We start from the raw sequence: 6,587 nt of genomic DNA on the forward strand, positions 1-6,587 counted from the left end.
TAGGTCATGTGTCATTCGACCTATAGCATAGAAAAAATCCTTTTTATACATGGGGAAAAAAACCCAATCCTTCCTGACCAGAATTGTCAGGAAGGTGTGTGTGTGTGTGTGTGTGTGTACCTACCCTTATCCCATGCTGGGCACAACACCATAATTGGAGTGATGGTAGACACCCCAATATGGGAAGTGCCTACCATTCTTGACAACCATATCAATTTCTTCACATAGAATCATACCTTCAAGGAGTTCAACCAGTTTTGGTACTTTAATTAGCACACCAGGAATCTCTGAGGACGTTAGGAAATGTCGTATGAGATGTAATAATTTTTGCTTTTTGAAACCATTGTTGGTCATAAAATTGACCATTTCTAAAATAGTTGTAATAGGTTTGGCTTTACTGTTGCATATGTAGGGAATAGAAAAGATTTGGGAAAGGATCCTTTTGTAGGCTTGGCCAATAGGCCTATTAGATTAAAAGTGGATAAATCTGGATATAGGAAAAGGCAGTGCTTTTGTTTAATCAAACTTATCCACTGTAAGGCTACCATCTCCCATAATTTCAATAGAGAGATTCATAAATTTTGTGGATAGAGTTATTACTTTATTTAGCACACAAATGGATTTGTGAATGGTTTCCTTAATCTCAATGATAGGTAGCTGAAAAATCCAAAAAGGATTATTTGGATCTCTAATAGCATTTGGATGAAGAAAATCTTTTATACAACTGTTGTTAATACATAGAATATCATCAATGTATCTAAACACATGTTTAAATAGTGGTAACAAGTCGATTCTGCCAAGTCTCATGAGCCTTAAAATGAAAGAAGAATCATACCAAAAGAAATATAAATTGCACCATAATGGGGAGCACGAAAAACCCATTGGAGTCCCTTTAACCTGTTTCCAAACTCTGTCACCACATTGTACAAAACAATGAGTGATAAGCCATGTTTGTAACAAGATCAACTTATCTTGGTCTAGGCAAATAGAACCTTGTGTATTTGTCATAGATTTAGACCACTTTGGTTTACCCCATGTCCCTTTTGACTCATTAAAATGTGTCAAGATGAAGAGATATAAGGATTTTTGCTTAAAGGTTAGAGTAATTACTTTAGCAAGTATAGTGACTAATCCATCCTCCCCATATAGAGATAAAGATTCATAGCATTTTGCTATGTCTGCACAAAAGATAGAGTTGACTATCCAGAATAAGAGAAACCTCAAATATAGAATTGACTATCCAGAATAAAGACGAATCCACCTTTGAAAAGGTTTTAGCAATCAAGGTTTTGTTATGTTACCATTCCAAGGTTATGAGCATTGGTAATCCATCTTTGAGTTCCTTTGTGTGGTTTAAATATTGAACACAAGAAAGGTAGATTATCATGAGATGGTGTCACACTAGGTAAAAGGTGAATCAAATCCTTAAAGAGATTTTGTTTTGGGATGGTCCATGTATTTCCATCCATGCATGGGTTAAAGTCCGGCCCATTAAGTCTACAACCAACCATATCACGTATCCAATGAATGCATTCAAATACCATAGTATTAGAGCATTTCTCTAAGCTTGAAATGTACAAATGTGATTTTATCCATTCAATTTCATCCAAACATCCTTGTTGTCTGACCAAAATTCAAATTTTTTAAATTTTTTAGTGTTGAAAGATTTAAGTTGGTCGGCACAGTCCTTTAAGAAAGATGACATAGCTGATTGTTTATTGACCAAGTTGCATTTAGCCACTAAATCCATCCATAAATTACTGAGGGACTTAAGGGCTAGAGAAAAAAGACAAGGTTTACAAGGGATGTGATTTAAGCCCTTGTAAAGTGTTTGTCAAATAACTTTACTTCGAAAGATTTTAATATCTATTAACGTTTGAACACATGATCCCATTCCCCTGGCCACTTCCATAATAAATGTTTTAAATCATTTAAAAGTAGAGCATTTACACTTATCTTCCTCCTTTTCCCATGAAAAAGTATGGAATACCTCTTTTGAGTTAAGAAGTATCCAACTTATTGGTTTATCATACCTCCATCCAAAAATGAGATTGGAAAGTGTAATAGCTGAACTGGGTAAAAATTTATTAAAGCAAGATACTAGATTATCCCTAAGAGATATCCTCTCCAAAACTCGAGAGGAGTAATATAAAGATGCAAGATGCTAGCGATTTCTTTATTAAGAGAATTTTTTACCAAAACCAATCTTCCATAAGACTCCATCAAAGATCTAGAACATGTGTCACACAGAAGACCATTTGAGTTTTTTTGCCAAGGTAGGAGCATTACTGTTATTGTAGGTCATATCTTTTGCCCTTATTGGAGCTAGAGCCTGAAGCCGGAGTACTATCCCTAATTATTAGAACCGCACTGCCAGGGGTATTAGAGGGTGGTGTGGATACATCCACAATGTCTTGGCGAGGAAAAGTAGATCCACAACCACTATTATGATGTCCTCTTGTAAAATGTCTTCCAGATTTGGCCCCACCCCAAAAAGGGACCGGATTGCCTCTTACATTGCCTCTGCCACCGTATTTTGGCTTCATAGGGTTGGCACTTTCTCTTAAAAAGGCAGGGGGTTTGATTAATTTTTCAATCATAGTGAGTCCTTGCTCATTATCCATTGAAGAAAAAAGTGTGGCCTTTGGATTTTCTACATATTCCAAGACCCCTTGAGTCATAAACTCTCTCACAAAGATGAAAGTGACAAGAGTTTCAACCATGGGTTTTGCCGGTCCATTCAGCCAAATGAGGAATGCAATAAAAGATGCAGCTAAACTCATATCCGGGTAAAAGAAATCCAAGTGATTCACCATATAGCATATAACATGGTCTGCCCAAATGAGAGAGCCACCACATTTGTCAGAAACATAGGCACACCCAAGGAATGGTCGTAACCAATTCCACCACATGGATTTGTAATTTGTAGCCCTTTCTGTACTGGAGTAAAAGCTTCCCCGAACAACTAATAGTATTTTGGAGTTAGAACATTTCCTAGCATCCATTGTAGATAGTGTAGGTGCACAAGGATGCTTACCTTTTTTAAACTTGTTAATGAGACTCCTTTGAAAGCAGCCTATTTGCATTTTTCCACATCCACATTAGATAGTGAGCCCTAAAATTTTAAGATATCTATGCTCAAAGGTGCTAATAGATTCAAATTATTAAGAGTCCACATCTTGTTTTGATGAGTCTCTTGAGACACATTAAATTCCACCTCCCGAGCAAGCAATGTAGGAATGCATGATGATCCTTGTGGTGTGGTGAGATTGTCCTTAGCTTCCTGTTCTACTGAAGTAGTGAGTAAGTTGGAGAAAGTATCCAACTTCTCTTGCTCCAATGAAGAAAGAGCAATTTTTTTGAACCAAGAAAGTTCGGTAGTGACCTCAGTTATAACGGTAGAAGATAGAGCCTTTTCAATTCTAGGCAGCATTTCTTCATGATGACACACATTGACATCATCGTTGGAAATGATTTCATGAATCATAGTTTCCATTTCAGAAAGTACTGCATGGGCTTTTTTTGTACTCTTTCGGCTTGTATCAAGGGCCAACGACCATTCTTCAATGCCAAGGGTATGTAACAATGTGTTATTACCTACTTCCTTGGCCACCATGTCATGCTCAATTATCTTTTTGTGTATCTCTTTATTATCGATAAGGGCCAGAGTAGCTTGTACCACTAGACTAGGAATCTAAAGATTATCAGAATATCCTATGTCCACCAGATTAGCATGCCATTGTAGATCCATCTGAAAAATAACCATAAGATGTAGTGTTAGTCATATATTCAAGGAATCAGAGTGACCAAACCCTGATGGCAATATTTGTGTGTGTGTTTAAGATTTAGATTAGAACCCGTCAAGAAGATCCAAAAATATATGAACAACATTTTTACATGGGTGTTGTGGCTTCCATGTTGAGCACCACAAAAGACACTACGAATGATATGCCCACCACCTCCAGAACAATGGTCCTCGCACACATAAAATATCCCCACATAAGCATAAAATTAATTATCCCATTATAAAGATATAGCCATATAAAAAGCTAATGCTATTAGAAAAATATAGGCATATACTTTTTTATACTTAAAAACTTTTTCTTCAAACTTGGTAATGCCTTTTCTTTTTGAAATTTTGATTTTCTACAAGATCTCATGTTTTGCCTACAACCCAATGAAAAACGCCTTTCAATAAGGAAAAACAATCAAAAGACCATAAGGTACTTAAGGTATAAAGAGGTCGAAAAAGGCCTAAATGGACAAGTACCAATGGTCCAGTTTAAAAAGTATCAAGGACCCAAGGTACAAGTAAAAGGTCCTAAGGTCCTAAGGTCACATTAAAGGGCCTAGACAATTTAGAAGAATGGCCTTTAACATATGTAAGGCATAAGGTCCTTATAAAAATCAATCCCATGGCTCGAGGCCACAGGACCTAAGGGATCAAGGGATCGGAACTCCCGTACTATATGTCTTGGACTACGTAGTCTAATTCAGAGTAAATGAGGAAATGCCCATCGCACATTCCATTAATGGCTCTCTAGGGTACCCGCTACTTGTGTGCTCGGCCAGTCCAATGTACCCAAGGGCCCATGGAGTTAGATCTCCCACGCCGCACATGTTGTACTGTGTACAATGTATATAACTGTATATGACTATGACCATCACTGCGTTGCCCTGCGCAAACTCTATTAATGGCACGACTATGTGCATTGTGTATTACACTTAGCATATTGTGTGTGTGCGGTCAGTGCTAGTCCCATGTGGCTTAGAGACCCACGACTCAGCACTATGCATGGAATGCTAGTACATACCTAAAGATTTGGGTAGAAGCACCCATGTACTTCGGCCGTCGGAGGATTTAAAGCACAAGAATTCGACCTATGACTACGTAGGCCTACGGGGTTTAATGCATAAGCATTTCCCTATGCATCATTTTTCAAGTATGAAACAAAAGTGGGAGGTAGCATCCACTTACCTTATGAAGCCGTCCGCACAGCCAATCGTAAAATCTTATGCACACACTTCTCAATGCTCCCCTCTTGAAGAAGAGGTGGCATTTATAGCAGTGCCTCCCCAATAAATGAAGGGTTATCTTGGGAGATGAAGGGTCCTTTAGAACGATTCATTTTCCCTTCTTGTACACGAATCGTCTCAGTCTTGGGATCTCCAAAGAATCCCAATAATTACACAAACACTAAGCAGTGTATAATTAATTGTCTAGTGAATATTGGCCTTTGAGTTTTTAATAGCATGACTCATGCATATCAAGCGACCCATTCTTTACCCAATACCCCCGTGATCAAAGTACATATTTTTTTCCCTTAAAAGCCTTTTATTTATGATTTCCCTTTTATAACAAGGCAAGAATTGTCCCTAATTCCACACTTCTCTTGAGTCCAAATTTTTTTCCCTTTTTAAGGGTTGATTTCATGTAATTGCCAGGTTATGGTCAATTATATACCCATTGGAGTTGTTAGATCTTTGAATAAATATATAGGCCATGTGTCATTTGACCTATAGCATAGAAAAGCTCCTTTTTATACATAGGGAAAAAAACCCGATTGTTCCTGACCAGAATTATCAGAAAGGTGTGTGGGTGGGTAGGTGTATGTGTGTGTCTTTCGATTAAAAGTCCATCAATTGGATAAAAAGTAAAAAATAAGGAAAAAATGCTTGAGACATCTAAGTTGAAAAATGCAACAACTAGAGTTTGCAAAAATTTTGATCAAAATTAAGAATTTTTAATAATATTGAGTTTGATTAACACAATATGGAAAAAAGATGTCGAATCCTCAGGCAGTCCAGGTTCCAAGGTCGGGGTCCACTTACCTGCCACCATCCAAACAAACTAGGTGTTAGAACATCATAGTTACGTTTGGGTAGACAGGAAATGCCTGTTTTCCCCGGCTTGTTATCTAGAAGGTGTGTAGGTGGGTGGGTGGGTGGGTGGGTGTGTGTGTGTGTGTGTGTTTCGATTAAAAGTCCCGTCAATAATTGAGCCATACCATTAATTCCATCAATTGGATAAAAAGTAAAAAAAGGGAAACATATAAGGAAAAAATGTTTGAGACATCTAACTTGAAAAATGCAACAACTAGAGTTTGCAAAAATTTTGATCAAAATTAAGAATTTTTAATAATATTGAGTTTGATTAACACAATATGGAAAAAAGATGTCGAATCCTCAGGCAGTCCAGGTTCCAAGGTCGGGGTCCACTTACCTGCCACCATCCAGACAAACTAGGTGTTAGACATCATAGTTACGTTTGGGTAGACAGGCAATGCATGTTTTCCCCGGCTTGTTATCTTTACCTAGGAATATAGACAACCATATGGATTCTTAGATAATAATAAAAATTTGAAGCCATAAGTGAAGTTTAAGTCACAAGTGGAGAAGGAGTGAATGAGTACATGGGTTGAGAAGAAATTAGAGGAGGTATGGGACAATTAGTGGGCTTGGTGTGGGGTGGTTAAAAAGAGAGTGTAAAGGGAAGATTTCATGAGGGTACATGAAAGAATAATTTAGTTAGGAAAGTATACGTGTGTGTGTGTGTGTGTGTGTGTGTGAGAGAGAGAGAGAGAGAG

The sequence above is a fragment of the Dipteris shenzhenensis genome, chromosome 3 (assembly GCF_047967505.1).
Source record: "Dipteris shenzhenensis isolate YYH24624 ecotype China chromosome 3, Dip_SZ_1.0, whole genome shotgun sequence".
NCBI classification, from domain to species: Eukaryota; Viridiplantae; Streptophyta; class Polypodiopsida; order Gleicheniales; family Dipteridaceae; genus Dipteris; species Dipteris shenzhenensis.